Genomic DNA, 17,579 nt, shown 5'->3' with positions numbered 1-17,579 from the left:
GTGCATCTGGTACTTGTCAGGCCAGAGGTTATTAGCAGGGGGTTACCCTTTACCACTCAGTTGTGCTATTCCAGACAAAGATAAAACCTATGTAATCGTAGGATTTATCTTAGCCTAGAGTAAAGCAAAGGCATATATTCTTCTTTGCATTAGAAACTGACACAGTAATGATGCAGTCAGAACCACATTAGGGAAAAACACACGCTAATGCAATATTATATCCTAACCTTGGGACCATACCCTCAGCTGCTATAAATTAGCATCTTTTATTCAGCTAAACAGGGTTGTACTCCTTTGCACCTGATGATGGTTTTGCACTGTGACATATGTATTAACACTGTGGAGAAAATAGATACACAAAATCAAAGTTCATAAGAAAAGAAAAAAAAAATAATTACATATTTCTGTTCTGTTAAGTTTCCTTTTGCTTACCACCAGAAGAAAAATGAAAGCTGGAATCTGAATGTAATTATATACAATATATATTGGCATCAGAAGAATGAATGTTAAATTGACAGGCAGGTAAATACTGAAGGCAAAAGTTTATGGAAAATGTATACTTTCCCAGCAGTTCAGGAGTCATAAGGCAATCATAAACACAAGTGACATGAATTAGAATGGTGCCTATTTACATCTAATCTGCAATGCCTGGGGAGAAGGAGCTGGAATTTTAAGAAGTATCAGCAAAAAGCAAGGCTCAAAAACTGAGTTGAACCCACATTGAACCTATTTGTCAATTTGAAAAATTCCATGAGCCAGAAATGTTAGATGGGAAGCAAATGACCCTAGTTGCTTTTAACAGCACTGGGTATGAAATAACTGTATCATGTAACCAACCAAGAAGTGTATTGAGAGACTAAAACATACAGCTATGTTCAGCATTCTCATAAAAATAGCTGGAAAATATCACACATGCCAAACAAAATTATTATTCTTCAGCTCATGTGTGAATTCCAGCTGAAAAGAGATAGCAGGGGTAGGTTGCACTTAAAAATCAAAGAGAGCACAGACTAGCATTTTTTCTCCAAATACATCATCTTACAGGTAGAAACCCTTGAGAGAAGGAAAAAACTACAAAATTTGCGGCTTTTGCAGTGCCTTTCATCTGAAGATCTCATTTTTTTCATGAACATTAAGCTTGATTCCTTCTCATTTTATACTTGGATGGTAACTGATATTAGTATAAAAATGTATAAAACATATTACTATGATTCTTTGGACAACAATTTATATTGGTTTTCTGTAGTTGCTGATAACTGCGGAGCTCTCAAAAGCCAATGGAGACCAGCAGTAAGGCCTTTGAATTCTCTTATTACCTCTCCCTGTTCTAGGTGAGAAGTTATCAAGGTTGGATTCAACATGTCTAGGTCTCCTAAGATCCTTAGTTTTTACTGTGTGAAATCACTGCTTCAAAAATTGCATCTGTTTCTTTGGATCTAAGAGCCTTCTCCTTTACACACAGAGTATCTTCACAATCCTATTTCTCCAAACAATTAACATTACATCCCCTATAAGATTACTCTAAGAATCAAACATGGACTCTATTATTTTTCTTTACGAGTTACCTCTTGACGTCAGAGTAGCCACTTCAGGATTTGTGCATTTCCTCAGCAACTGAAGGGCAGTGTGGCTTTAGTTTAGCCTTCCTGTTTGTCCACATTTGAGTGAATCTGTGTATGCTGAGTACATGTAGATACTGCAGCTCAGATGACCTGCAAATTCTTGACATGGTGATTTGTTCACATGGGCAAATGGACCCTTAGAATACTATTTCAAATAAAGCTTCCTTTGCTACTCTGGCAGATTAAGGAAAGCTATGCCCAACAGAGAATCAGTCCGTCCTTAATAATATGTATAGAGGCATCAACAGCTGTTAACATGTGACCTTGAAAGCATAATTGTTGGCCTTTCTTATCCCACAGTGTTTGAGGTGTCTTGTTTCCTTTTGCTCATTGTACAGTGCCTGCAATTAGTCTTTAAGCTCTTTACACCAAGGAGTCTCTTGTGAAGTTTTATTTGCTGTTTAATACCCATTAAGATGGATTTGTTCTTCCTTTGCCAAAGTTATCCAAGTGACTCTATAAATATTTGAAAACAGACATGCCATTTTCTGCATTTCATTGTTTGTTCGGGGCTATTGAACCAGTTATCCAGGATGCTTTCTTGATTCAACTGATATTGAAAGAAAAAAAAAAAATCAACAAACCTGTGGGCTTTGTGGACTACTTGCATGATACCTAAATCATTTTGCCACTTAATCTGCTTGGGATGAAGGATGTGTTTTTTGATTGACTACTCTCAGCTGATTGACTTTGCCTCGATTTGCTTTTTTCCAAAGCTTTCCTACGCTAGCAATAAGCCTCTGATATCTAAACCACAGAGGAGATATTTTGTTTATGCATATTCATAGGTGATTAAAGGAAATTGTACTTGTTTATTTTGCCCATCTGAATTGTAATATCATCCATGTTGATTCCTGCCTTAGAAAAAGCTGCTTAAAGCTCCTGTGAAAAAAGGGCAGGAATTCCCTGTAGAACTGTTCATGGTTAATTCTATTTTGAAACAAATCTTATGCACAAAAGGCCAGTTTTATTTGATGCCATAAGAATAAAGATTCATACTTGCAATTATTTTACTGAAATGATTTTGTAATGCAAATTGAGCAGCTTTAGTATTCAATTACTTTTGTGCTAATATAAATGGTAGGATTAACATAGCTGTACTATAGCTTCAGCAGTTGGTATTATAAAAATTCAGCCAATTTCAACAGCTGCAGCTAAATGGTATCCTGTGGTCCAAATACTGAAATCGAGGTACTGGTAATAGAATTGCTTCTTTTGGACACACTTGTGATAATTAGAATACAGCATAATTTCTGAGTCACTGTCATGAATAAACAATAAAAGAAAAAATAGAATAAACATACAGCAGATACAGCCTTTGTAATGCTGCATTCTAACTGCAGTAATGGATCAGGTAGAGGGGATCACAGGCAAAGAGATTCCTCTGCATCATCATGATGCCCACAGAGCTGCAGGCACTCCTCATCACAAGGTGATGCCGCTGTTCTGGCATCACCTTGTGATGAGGAAATGTATGGTGGAATAGAGATCAGCAAAAGCTCAATCCCGTCTGGAACAGGGGTGCTGTCCTTATATACTGCCTAAGCATAAAATAGATGACCTGGATTCACAAAGTGCTTTGGTTTGTTTCGGTTGTTTTTTAAATTTATTTTATTTTTAATGGCAGGGGAAAACAAATAAGAGGGTTTTATATTTGAACACCATGTCTCCAAATAAACACAGACTGCAGATCATGTCTGCTATACAGGTCAGGAAGCACTAAGGATTAATGTGGCAGCTACTAAGACTGCTTCTTTTCTCTTTCTGGAGCTCTCTGGGAAAAGTTAATCTTTGAAAAAACATGGAATATCCCTCATTCTTCCATTTGCAAGAGCCTGACTGCTCTGGGACTAGTGGGAAACAGAATAAGTTAATGAATAAAGAAAAGGTGCTCATGATAAAAATAAACCCTGTGTAGTGTTCACTAGTTAAGGTAGCCCCTGTGAAGAGCTGGATCATAATCCTTTCCCCATGACTGATGTAGATGCATGCTATTTAGTGAAACAGCAGACTATCAAACCTTATTTTATGGGTGCATGATGAAGGTGAAAGGGAAACAATAACTGCCCTTACAGCTGATGCCTCGGAAAGCCGGAATCAAAACTCAGTAGCCTTGGTGACTATTAAGCAGGTATTCTTTATTGCAGTGCTGGGCACACAGGGGATCACTCCTCAGAATGTGTGCGCCTATTAAAGCCAAATTTCTTATATTTATACAGATTAAATATACATATTCAGTATAAATTCTAAGAAAAGACGGGATTAAGCAAATTATTCCCAGGAAATCATTTACATTAACTTCTCCCAGATAGAGCATGCTCAGTGACACTTAGGGGGTCTTCCGGTGGTCTTCAGGTGTCTTCCTCCCTCTCAGTGCATGCTCTTTACATTTCTTCTCCGTGGTTATCTGAGCTCAAAAACACACTCCTTTTCATTGAAAACAAGATATACTCTGTCTCCCAACTGGTCGTCAGTCTCACCATCCGTGACTCCCCTGTCTTCTACTCCCTCCAGCTTCAAGGCTGCTACACTATTGTTATGGCTAAGTTTTGCAGCCGCTTTCACGAAACAGCTCATGTGAATGCAGCCAGATTCTGCTAAAATCAAAACTAACCTATTCCTAAAAGCACACGAATTCTTAACTTCTTTGTCTTCAAGGCTGCATTGCATTGTTATGGTTAAGTTTTGCAACTGCTCTCACAAGCAGCTTACACAGTTAGAGCTTTCTCTTAAACTAATCTATTCTTAAAACCAGGAAAATTCTTACATCAAAGTTATATTAATTGTCTCTTAAGCTACAGCTACATCAATCCACTCAGCGTGATTACATTGCATTGAATCACAGCATTGACAGTCCCGTAGCATTTGGATTTAGCTGTTAGCTCCTGTGTTAACCTGAGATAATGCCTCAATTAAAGAGCTACCAGAGGCAGGTCAGAAAGATATTGGCTAAAGGTCACGCTATGACTTCTCCTAAGCCATCAACCCAGCATGTGGCACTTGGAGTGTCTCATTCCTTGAGTCTGCTCTGAGGATCCTCACTCCATATAGAAAAACATAGAATTACAATTTTGCTGTTTCTACCTCCTATTTTTCATCTGTCTTCCCCCTTAGAAATGAACAAGCAGACAACTCAAAAGTGTTTTTGATAGTTCAAAACAAGAATAATCTCCATCATGTAATTTAAGCTTTCCCAGTACATTTCATTAAATTTTTATTGATTTTCAAAATTTTAGCATAATTAGTTGCAAATTATAATTTGTAACTGCATGACTGATCTTGATGTTTTAATAAGTTACTGAACACCATTGCCAGCAAATTTCACAAAACATAAATGTCCTGGTTTTGGTCAGGATGGAGTTAACTTCATTTGTAGCAGCGGATGGAATGCTGTGTTTGGGAGTTAAAATTGGAGTAGTGCTGATAACACCCTGATGTTGTTAATTGCTGTCAGACAGTGAAGGACTTTCTCAGCTCTTCATGAGAAAGGAGGGGCGAAGCCAGGACAGGTGACCCAACTGGCCAAAGAGAGTATTCCACGCCAGTTACGTCCTGCCCAGGATATCGGGGGGCTGACGGGAGGAAGGCCGAGGGCGGCTCCGGGACGCGCGGTTCTTGGGGGACGGTCGGGTTCTGGGACGGCTCTGGGTGGCACGGCCTGAGTTGTGTGGTTTGGTGAGAAACTGCATTGTGTATCAACAGCTTCATATATTTTTGCTCTAAAGTCCTGTTAGCATTGTAATATTTTATCTTTCGGTTATTTTAGTAAACTATCCTTATCCCAACCCACAGGCCTCTTAGTTTCTTGGTTTTGGGGTTATTTGCCCCTTCCTTTTCCCTTCCCTTGCCTCTCACCCCCCCCCCCCTCCCCCCCCCCCCCCCCTTCCCTCTTCCCCTGCTCCTTTCCTTTAAGGAGCAGGCAGCTGCGTGGATCTCAGCTCTCAGCCGGGGTAAAACCACGACAATAAACTTTTCAAATTTTATATAGAATTTTGACCAGATTAAAGTACAAAGAATATGATCTTTTCCACTATACCTTCTATGGGATTCTTTTAATATGGAAACTGTTAATAGCCTGCAAATTCATTCAAAATTAACTTGATTCTGTATTATGTCATTAAACTATTTTTCATCTTAAAATATTTAATTAGGTTTCTTCTGTATTTTTTCTTTTTCTATGTAAAATCCTTGGTAAAACATGTTCTCTACACTTGTCACTTGTGATACAAGCCCATCTCAATTTGTCTATGAGGACTGTGAAGTTTTTGTATAAACATGATATATGCTGCCAACTCTTATAAATGTAATCAAAGTTCTTTTCAGGTTCATAGAATAACATAAATAACCAAGGCATTAACTGATGCAGCACTAACAAGAAAAGAAGATGGAAAAGGGGCTATCTTAATATCATTAGCATCAAGGGTGGAAAGTATGGACCTCATTCTATGTATGCACCATTTTGGACTTCCTCCATTTATCTAGACAAGCCAGTGAGCTGAGGTTTTTGCTGCTTTGAATGACCGAAAGGAATTTTATGTCTTATATTGCTGGAAAGTTAGAAGGACTCTGTAAGGGAACAGAAAATTTTGCCCTTGTTGATGATAATTAGACTGTATTTTACCTTCCATGGAGGTCTTTGGGTTTGATGTCTGTCCTTACCACTGCTTCCTATTGTGAGAGTCTGATACATAACCAGGAAGAGGCAGCTGCCAGTCCAACAGTTGAGTTCAATACTACTGTTTTCACGGGAAGGGAAGGGAAGGGAAGGGAAGGGAAGGGAAGGGAAGGGAAGGGAAGGGAAGGGAAGGGAAGGGAAGGGAAGGGAAGGGAAGGGAAGGGAAGGGAAGGGAAGGGAAGGGAAGGGAAGGGAAGGGAAGGGAAGGGAAGGGAAGGGAAGGGAAGGGAAGGGAAGGGAAGGGAAGGGAAGGGAAGGGAAGGGAAGGGAAGGGAAGGGAAGGGAAGGGAAGGGAAGGGAAGGGAAGGGAAGGGAAGGGAAGGGAAGGGAAGGGAAGGGAAGGGAAGGGAAAGAACCCTCACAAAACACTAGACTGTATTCCTATCCCAAGCCATAAATTTTGGCTTCTCCCATTATATGCCAAACACCATGATTAGCTGTTTCTAATGAAAAGTGATATGTATTGTTCAGGCTATGAGTTAAATCACAAGTGGAGACTGCAGGTTGTATACATGCATTTGACTTTGGTTCACTTTATAATGAGGTTCAGAAATCTTGGATTTTGATCAAATGTATCATATAAGATTTGGATTTTACTCTGGTACATAATAGCATCTAACCATTCTCTTTTCTTCAGTAATTCATACAGCAGAGTGAGATTAACAAAGGAATTAAATACTGTTGAAAGAGTTGGTTTATATGCAAAATGGTGGTTTGTAATGCAATTCTTCCTTCATGCAGGGAAGTTGTAAACATTTAGACAGTAAAATTCCTATAGAGACATTTTAAATCACAGTCTGGCTCTGAATTTTGTAATGGTACAAGTGGGCTGACATTTGGGAGTGTTTTGGCTGAGTGTTTTTACTCTGATTCCTTTACAAGGAGTGCACGTGGCTGCTTAGATAGGAGCCATACAGGTCTCTGTGGGATGAGCCTTGTGTGTTGGCCAAAGTGAAGCTCCTCCATGCTATGGGACTAGTCAAAGGGGAAATGAGTATCAGCCTCATTCTTCTTGTGCTTTACAGTAAATGAAGAGCTTAACTCTAGCCAGCAGCATCAGATGGAGACAACAACTCAGCCAAGCACAAGCCTCTCAAAATCTGCTCCATTGCATATACATCTGCCTCTTGTATCAATAATTGCATCATATACATCCAGGTTTCATAGATTTCTAGCATAAATTTGTAACTAGAACAAAATGGGAGAATTACCATCCAAATAAATGATTCTTGAAGGGAAAAGTGTTATAAATGCTGCTCAGCATATTGCACCTGCGAGCAAAGAGCATACTACCTGCTGTCCAGTGCCAATAGTAATTGCAGGCTTAGTATGAGATTGGGGAATTCAATGGGCAGCACTCTTGTGATTGAATAAAATTTTGAGCACATGAAGCTATAGAAATATGTGTTTACTAGTTTTACTCCTAGTCTTGGAGTCTGTGTTATCCATTTGTTCATTTCTAGGCAAAAAATAGGAAAAATAATTATCCTTTCAGCAGAAAAATACTATAGCTGTAAAAATTTCCATTGATTAATCCAGAAATTACCCAAGAACTTGAAGCATTTGTTCACCATAACCTGTAATTTTGCTGATGGGCTGCAGCAAGGCTCTCCGAGCCAAAAGGGTTCAGCTGAGGTGACACAGTAAATGCAGAAACATGCTGCACCGAAGCTGCATAGAATTTCAACTCACATCGTTAGCTTCAAGGATAATAACTGTGAACTCCAGGGCAAACTTTCCTTATAGAGAACTAATGAGTTTTTGCAATACCTTAGAACATCCTGTACCTGCTGTTGAGCTCTGAGTTAAACAAGCAGGAAGGAAAGTAACTGTCATCGCTCCTGTCTTCTTCCAGTCCTGTGGTTATATGCTACTCTATGATAAATCATTTCACCTCCAGATAACTCTTCATAATTCTAGATCAAATTGTTCCTCTCCACAAATCTAAAAAAGAGAACAATTGAGTTGAGACATTGAGAAGATTTGAATGTTTTCTACGCTACATACCAGCTCATTTGAAATTTATTGTTTGTAATAAGAATGAAAAAATATTCAAGAGAACAATTTACTATCAAACTACAGTATTGTCAGAACCAGAAAAATAATTAACAATGTGAAACTACTGGTAAAAGTGAATTGAAACCTTTTATATTTAATTTCAACTTATTATTTTCTTCCTTTTCATTGTAAATTGCATATCATGGCTAGTTATTATAGCCAGCTGCATTACAATTAAAATAACGCACAGTGTATCTTAATATGTAAAAAATGAGACTAATTGAAATTATGAAACAGCATTTTGACATAATGAGGGAAAACTGTATTAGAATCTATAGGAAACATCAAAACTTTGACATTTTTTGAAAACGAAGCCTGATGCCCAAATTCTGTAATTGTATATATCTCAAGGGCTGGTATGGGACATGAGATGTATACAAACTCAGGCTTCTGACACTAAACCGAATCCTATACAACCTGATCAGTAGCTTTCTGACTTTGGTTGGGTGAAATGCACCTAAATTTCAATTGCTATGGCTTTGGGTTGATTTTTTTCACATACAAATAAAATACACTGATCAAACTGCCTCAGGACTGCAGACCCCATCCAAGCAAGGCCTTCTTGCTTGTGTCAGACACGGTGGTTGAGGATGTAAACCCATGCTGTTCTGGGGATATAGAGCCTGAGAGAGGGTCTCTTTCTCCAGACCCACAACCAGTAGGACCTGCATGAATCTCACAGCTGTAGCCATTGCTATGCACCTCAGCACTGTGGTAGGTCTCACCACAGCCTTCCTTTCAGGCTGCCTGCCAACCTCACCTTCTCCTGCTACAGGCAATGTCAGCAGCTCCCACTGGAACCTACGTGAGTCTTGCAAAGTGCAGGGAGGATGAACAGAGGCTGCCAAGCCAGTCCTCAGAGCCAGCATGTGAAGCACCTAATTCTCAACAATACATAGAACACATCCAAGATTTTTCCTTTATAATCTCATCCAGACTCTTCCAATGCTACACCTAAGCACCCTGGACTACTTAGGTTATATCTACACTGCTAAAGCCATTTGCTGCACACAGTGATGTCTGGCACCGATATGTGGTGGCTCAGGGTGGCTTGTGTCCATGTAGCCTCTCTAGATCAGACTGGATATTTGAACATGGTCATCTGTGCATCTCACATTGCAACTCTACTTATAGTCCAGTAACCTAAAGCATTCCAAAGCCCATTCCCTAGCCCTTAGGTCTGTCTATATTCTTAATTTTCAACTTTTTTTCTGCTGTAAAAATGTGGCAGCATCCAGATTACAAATTGGTAACAGAGCCTGGATGTGTTTCTGAATTTTTATAAACAGTAGTTTAGGATAGCACTAAAAGGCCTAAACCAAAATTGCACAGGCGATTGTTCTACTACTTCAACATCCAAGATGATCAAGGTGCAAAACCTGAACTCATCCCCTCACTGTTGGTGCAATAGTTAGACTCATCCCTGTGTTGTTTAGTTTATTAACAGAAAATAGCCCTATAGCCCTGAGGCAGAATTACTAATTTATTTTCTTATATTTAATTTCAAAATGCCAGAAGTAATGCAAATACTGTATCATAATTAATGGGAATGGGTTTTGTATATTGTCATAATATCATGCACATCTTCTGATGGGGGTAGAGAACTTGTGAGGGTGGCCACAGGTAAGTTGTGGTCCTGTGAGGGTACTGATGTGCTGGAGGAGGGCTGAAAACCTGTGAGCAAGCAAGCCTGATACATACACAGCAGAAACAGCCTCTGGACCAAACCAGTGCTGAAACCATATGCCAGTTTCATCACAGCATAAATACTTTGTTCACTCCCCGAAGAGAACTGAAGCGAATGAACACATACGCAGAGAGGATGCCATCAGAGCCCAGACCTCCCCCCAGGAGCAATCAGGATATGCAGCTTGCTTGCCAGTACAGACTCAGTGCAATTCCAGGCTCAATTAAAATGGCAAGTTTGAAAGAATCTGTCTTTTCCACATCAAACAAAGATTTCTGTTTGCCCTCAGAGCTTTAGAATAGTGGCAGTGACATTAAAGTGGTGTATTCATCAACAGTGGTTCGGTGTGACCCTGCATGTACACTTTTGCCATGTTTCATAAAACCATTCCTAGATTACACAAAACCACAGAAATGCTGATTAAGCTGTACAGTAAATCTGAACCTGAAATATGGATAATTAACCATTACAGCAGCTGCCAATAACTGCAGGGCAAGAGCTTCTTTTAATTTTCCTTCAAAAGCTGAAGAAAGTAATGTTTGATTATGAGACTTCAGCCAGCTACAGAAGAAAACAGTCCAGCATTTCTTTGCCTTTGAAATAACATGAGGAAAATTACCAGCACCCTCTTTGTGAGACACAGGACTCTGATTCAGGATTCAAGAGATAAAGAACAAACAAGCATGCTGTACATATTCATCTTAGAATAAGAAACAATAGTTTGAATACAAGAAGAAAGAAGTCGGGAGTGCAGATAAGACAGAACTGCTTCTAAGGAGGAATTACAGCTTTGGTTTAGGCAAAGGACTCCTGTGGGATGCTGGGGAAGTCATGTCCCAGACAGGTGCCTCAGTTTCTCCATTATATGTTATTCTAAAAGCCAATGACAACAAAGTTATACAAAATAATTAAATAATATGCAAATATATATAATTCTATATGTCAGCTATTACATACAGAAATTGAATAGTGTGCAAATTGAGATTTTACCTGTTAACTGTCCTCATACTAAACAATAGTTTTCAGCAGCCTTTTCAAATTTCAGTAGCCTATCCAATTTATTGCCTTAAAATCCCCCTTTTAAATGCTATCTAACATTATATAGAGAATATAAGCAAAATACTCCACTCAGTATCAGATTTGCAATTGAGGCATGTTACAGAACACTAAGTAGTTTCTTCTCATGCAAAATCTTCTTACAATTAATTACATTCAGCTATGTTAAAAATGTATATACAGGGGGCTGAGTAGATCATGACTCGCTCATGGTGAGACTCTAAGTTGTCACTTCTTATTCAGTGCTGGTGGTTAAGTGACTGAAAGATGTTAATTGTTCGATATCCCACATGAAATGAGATGCGTGGTCTCATACCACTGGAGAAGTGTTTAACATTACAAGAACACCAACTCACTTGGCACTAACTGGAAAGTTTATTGTCAGCCTCAGCTTATATGCAAATGTATCCTGACCAAGCAGCTATTAGGGTGATGACAGTGTATACACAAAGAGACCCTGAAAAAGTAATAAGTTGATAGGAAACAAATTGCTACTGTTTATTTTATATCTAGTTTATGAATTAATAAAAGGCTTTTTAGGGCTGGAAATCTGCTACCTTTGACTAAAGGATAATTTGCTTCAGAAAGAAAATCAAATTTAGGAGAAAACAAAATGAGATACCAAAATGTCGAACGAGATTCCACTCTGGAATTTGTCACAGAATTCTGTGACAAAACCCCCCTTGTACTCACAAGAAAGTTCACTTTGTAAATTGGACCTTATGGGTCACATTTACCAGAACTTGAGCTACATAAAAAGTTGTAAAGTAATTACTTGTGAGCCCTCTATAATCACTGGAGAAACAAAGAGCATCGAACCACTCCATCTGCCTTTAACACTTCTGTCACTTAATCACCTACAGAAGGATTAGGAGAAATGATGATTCACTGTGGATAGTCTGAGTGATTAAGCTAGTCGCATCAGTTTCATGGACAATGTTAGAAGGAAATGATCCCATTCCTTCTTTTCATGAAATAGCATTCTTCTTCAAACGGCCCTCACTCACGTTCCCTTTCATTGGATACTGGAATTTCTTTCTTCCAGCTGCACTCACTGGAGGACACTGTTCCTCACTGTGCCCCTCCCTTCAGGACACAGTGCTTAGAGACCCAAAGCAATGGGCCGTCAGGCTGTGGAGGGAATGAAGACTGCTCCTGTGGCACCACTAAGGAGCAAAACTGGGAAAAATGTATGTTTTCTTTTGAAATAGAGGAAAGTCATTTCATTTCAAAGTTCTGTTCTTTGTGCATATTGTATTTTCTATAGATTTTTCTATAGATTCTGTAAACATTCAAAGACCATCTCAAAATATCTCCAGCTACAAGACAGTATATTTCATTTTCCCTAGTCATCCTGCTTTCCTCTTCTATGGTGGGATGAATTTTAGTCTCTGGCCAACGGTGAATATATAGGAAAAGTTAGAAAAAACAAGACAAGTGTAAAAGGTTGTACTCTTGGTCTATCCTCTCAGCTCCAGCAGTGATCCTTTTAAATATTTCCTGAACCAGACATTTCATCTGGGTTACTTATGGTTGTATTCCCATTAATTACTTTAAACCCTGTTTAAATCTGTTTATATTTTTGGCATCCACAGCATCTCATGGAAATGACCTCACAGTGCAGTTATGCAACAATATGGAAAAGTATTTCCTTCTGTTTATTTTAAACTCACTACCTGATAACTTCATTGTGTTTGTCTCCTCCTGAGTTCCTCTACTGCAAGAAATCCAAGTCTTCCCTGTTCTACACGCTATTTATAAACTTACACAACTGTCATATTCCTCCATGGTGTACTTTCCAAGATGACAAGGTCCATTCAATTTAGTCTCCCTATATACAGAAAACATTCTCCATCTCTATTAACCTCATTGTTTATGTTATTACTGCTACAACATGGTCTTATCAGTAGCTGGCTTGTATCCTACAAAACCAGCTAATTCTCAAAAATTTTGTCCTATTTCTACATTAGCACAGCCTAAAAGCTTCATATGGATGAGCTTCTCTTTAGCCAAAGCATTTATTACCTCCAAGACCGAATCCTCCATAACTACGTATGACATACAGTAAAAAAACCCCAAACAGTTCCCTCATATCTCATGTGTTTGCAGTTGTATTTTATTGAAGATTTTGCTTATGGTTCTCTTCAACTTTCTTACCCATCGTGAGAATTGTTTAATGGTTTTAAAGCTTGAGATAGCCTAGCATGCTTCTCAGTCTAGTAGCTTTGCAATACCTTCTGAGAGTGCATTGATTCATCCAGATATCTTTAGGTATAGATATGGGAAGAGCAACAGATGCTTATGCTAATTTTTAGTATTATTATAAGGTCTATACATCGCTAGTCAGCCTAAGTCATAAGTGCAGACAATTTTTTCAGAAACATTTACTGTGTCATCAGCCTCTATCACTTCCAGTGCCACTGATATTTAAAAGTGAGTTAGGGAATCCAAAAAAGAAAAAAAAATAGTATTTGTGTTATTTAAAAATGAGCATTTCTCCAGAGGTTATATTGCAGTAAGCAAACGTGTACTGGCAAATGGACTAGATACGGGATTTCCATCATTTACTGAAAACCTTCTAGTAGCATAAACAAGAACTTCATCAAACTCACACTCCAGAGTCTTAAGGATGACCTCACATGCTCTTTGTATCAACAGAAGGGTCTATCTGACTCACACTTGTTCTGTGCACTCAGGAAGCGTTATGCCTTAACAAGCCTGAGACCCTGAGGAAATATATAAACCAGTCTGTGAGCCGGAATATGTGTTTCTTTTTGATGTTTGTTGCAGATGAAAGTAGAAAGTTCATGTGGTTTGGAGGAATACTGCTGACAGTATTTCAGACAATGAAAAAGGGATAAGGAGTTCAGGAAACTTCTCTCTCGACATCTGATTTCTCAGGTTTTGAGTTTACAGGATGTCTGGTGCACTTTTTACTGCCACCAAACATTTTTCCTAGTGAATTTTTTTCTTTTTATTAAATATATTTATTAAACTTCATTGAGTAAATTGCTAAGGCAAAGGGAGATGAATTACATTAATAATGGGGGGTTTGTATCTCTAGCACAGTAAAGACTCATATATCATAACTATGTTCTGGTATAAGTACTCATGGTATGACTAACAGTAAATAAAATTAAGCACAATTAAAAACAAAAGAAATTATATATCCATGCATTTATGACATTTTCCTTCACATTTTAAGTGTATTTGAATACCGGAGAGTTTTTATTCTATCTTGCTCTGTTGTGAGAAGAGATTTTTGCATATATGTTCAGCCTGGATCACATAACTTCTGTCTAATTGTCAGTCACATGGTAGGGATCAGGAATCTTGGTTTTTATCCTTGACTTCAGAATAAATTTGTGGGTTAGTAGTTAGAGATTTACTATGAAAAGTATATTCGTTCTAAGAGCCATATGGATGATTTGTTAAGATTAAAACTTATTGCATGAGGTCCTAGGATCTGTTCCTGAGGCAATCCATGACCTTCCTTTTAGCTTATTTATAAAATATGATAGCAGTTCATACTTGAATGTTCCCAGCTTAGAAGGCAAGCATGGATTTATTCAGTATGAGTGGCTAAGTGCATGAAAATAAAAGCTGGAGTCAGATCTGACTAATATAAATCCATGGCCTCCCTTTTTGTTGCTCAAGGAGTTTTCCCTTCAAGTCAGAAGGAGTAGGTTGCACTGCCTTTCTTCTTTCCTGCTGCAGTGAGCAAGGATTCCCTGATAAAATACTGTATTGTGCTGGTAAAAGCCTAACACCTCAACACGCCCAGGCAGGGCAGTGCAACGCTGCATGGAAACACTTAACTGAGTCTTCCTAGTGACAGGGATATCTGAAAGCAGTGCAGTGTCTGCTACCCTCAGGAAGTAGCACTCACTAGAGTGCCTTGGCTTGCTGGTGTGGCTCAGTTCTCTTGAGTCTCATAGCAAGTTCGAAGAGGCAGGGATTCACCACAAACTGCACAGACCACCCTTCTGTTCCACACTGACTTATAAATTTCTTTTCCTTCCTATGGAAAGAAGTAACTAACTATAATACAAAAAAGTCTTATTTATATAAAAGTCTTTCACAACATTTGATAAGTCTTGAAGGGCAGGTGAAGTGCACATGGACAATGAGGAGGCTCCAGAACTTCTCTTCCCAGAGCAAGAAGCGAAAAAATGAGCCACAGATAAAGGCAAAATCCTTAAAGGAGTGACAAAAGCTGGATAGACCTGGGTTGGGTCTACTCTGTCACTCTTAAGCACCTTAACATGATTTTTAAACCTTAATTGTCTAATGAAAAGGTATTCTTCAAACAGGAGCCTACATTTCTCTGTTTAATAGAGAAAAACAGATACCTCAGGATACAGATTCATTTTGCCTATCTTTGAACAGCCTTCCTTGGATATAGAAGCAAATCAAACCCTTACAAGCATCATTTTATTAGGCACTTGAGATTGCGCAGAAGTTAGCAGACAAATTCAATGAACTGATGAAACTGGATGGGGATTATTTTACTGTATTACCCTGTCATTTTCCAAACCAGGAGAAAAAACAGATAATAACAAAGTGTTCTAGGTTTGGGGTTTTGTTTGCTATTTTGGTTTGGTTGTTTTTACTTTTAAATTAAAAAACCACAAAAAAAACAGACTTGAAAAACCTACTGAAAATTTTTGCCATAACTTTACATGTAGTATCTCAAGTACCTACATCATGATAAATCTGACTTTCAGTCTAAGATTAATCTACCCACAGAGAATAGATTTTCTCGCTTACTGCAGGAAGAATCATCCCCATCAAGACACAGGGCTGATGGAAATTATCTGCTTTAGCACAAGCACATTCTGAATGCATATGCTTTTTTTCTGTTTAGAGACACAAGCATATTTTCAACTATTCACCATTTTCTTTTGACATCTTTTTTGCCCCATTAGTTTAGGAGTTACAGGAACTTTGACAGTGTACTTTTTACTTCAGAGCTTCTTTGACCTCTAATGAAGTGAGTGCAGACTGGACATCAAATTCTGTAGAAGGCAGCAAAACAGGCTAAGCTTTTAATGGGTTTCTGAATCATTGAATATGTTTATAATAATGAATTACAAACAAATTGGCTGCAAAATTTTCTTATTTACATGAAATTTATGTTTCTTTTGTTTGCTCAATGATAATTTTGTGTTCTTTTAAATCCCATTACAATTTAAACCTAGGAGTTAAAAACGTGGATTATTTAAAGATTCTAAATTTCTAGACTACTTTATTCTCTGTCATCACATTAATCCAAATGGAATGCATACAAGACAATTTTAGTAATAACAAATTGTTTTCAGATTTCTGTTACTGAAGAAACAAATTGACACTCTGCACGTGTGTACATGCACACACACCTATTTTAGAAAAGCTGGAACTGAGGTCTTCTCCTTGCTTCTGTCATCTCATAAAATATCTCTGCACGTTTTCTTAGTTAGGAAGATTCATAGATATGAATAATGTCCAATCTGGCTGTTCTCAGCACAGCAAAGTCAAACACAGTGCGAATTTTGCATTTTGCATTTTTTGCGAATTTTGCCTTGCCTATCTCCAGCTCCTGTTAGTGACAGTAGTTGGTCCATTTTCCATCATGATACATCTGAGAAGATCTTTATACACTCGTCTCATATTTCAAGATTTCAGTTAATTAATTAAAATGCTGCTTCAGACAGGAGATAAGAATGACCTTCTTAATCCTCTCTACATGGGACAGAAAACGGGACCCAACATTGGTCAGGCTGAAAGTTTCATTTGGAGCTTGAAAAAGATTCTTTCATAATCAGTGGAAGAGTTCTCATTCACAAGCAGGTTTTGGATCAGATATAAAATATTATTTTTTTTGTAAATAAAAGTCAATATTTTCCTCTGGCACAGGCAAATTCTGCATAAATTTCAGTCAGACATGGTTTGAACAAGTATCTTTTAAACCTAAAAAGAGTTGTATGCATGCTGGTTAAGGCACAATTTAACCCCTATTGTGTAAACCAAGCTTTTTCTTCAGCTTCCACTTTTCAAAAAACTGAGTTAAATCTCCTCTCCTACTAATTCTGAATTCAGTTCTGAATTTGTTGAAGAAGGTTGCTTACATTTTCTGAAAACAGATTTAGGTTGGAGAAAAATATTCTGAGAGTATAATAAGAAAAATAAGCTTGCAGTCCAAGGGTCCAATATTTTAATTAATGATTTATCTTTATTCACAGCACAGCAAAGCAGATGCTTCTTCAAGCAGTAAAGATGGACCTATCTTAGAATGCTTTATTTTCTAAAGAATGGCACTGCTACTTCATAACTAAAGCCAGTAGTGTGAAGGAGAAATTGCAGACATAAATATGCAGTAGGAGCTAGTCTTCCTCAGTTTATTTTCTTCACAATCCTAGGACTGGGGTTTTTTTTCCTCTGAAAAACAGGACTGGTTTTCATCTTTGCAATAGGTTTTCAAATTTTTTTTTAAATCCTTCAA

Source organism: Gallinula chloropus (assembly GCF_964237585.1).
Source record: "Gallinula chloropus genome assembly, chromosome: 3".
Taxonomy (NCBI): domain Eukaryota; kingdom Metazoa; phylum Chordata; class Aves; order Gruiformes; family Rallidae; genus Gallinula; species Gallinula chloropus.
This window is presented reverse-complemented; position numbering follows the sequence as displayed.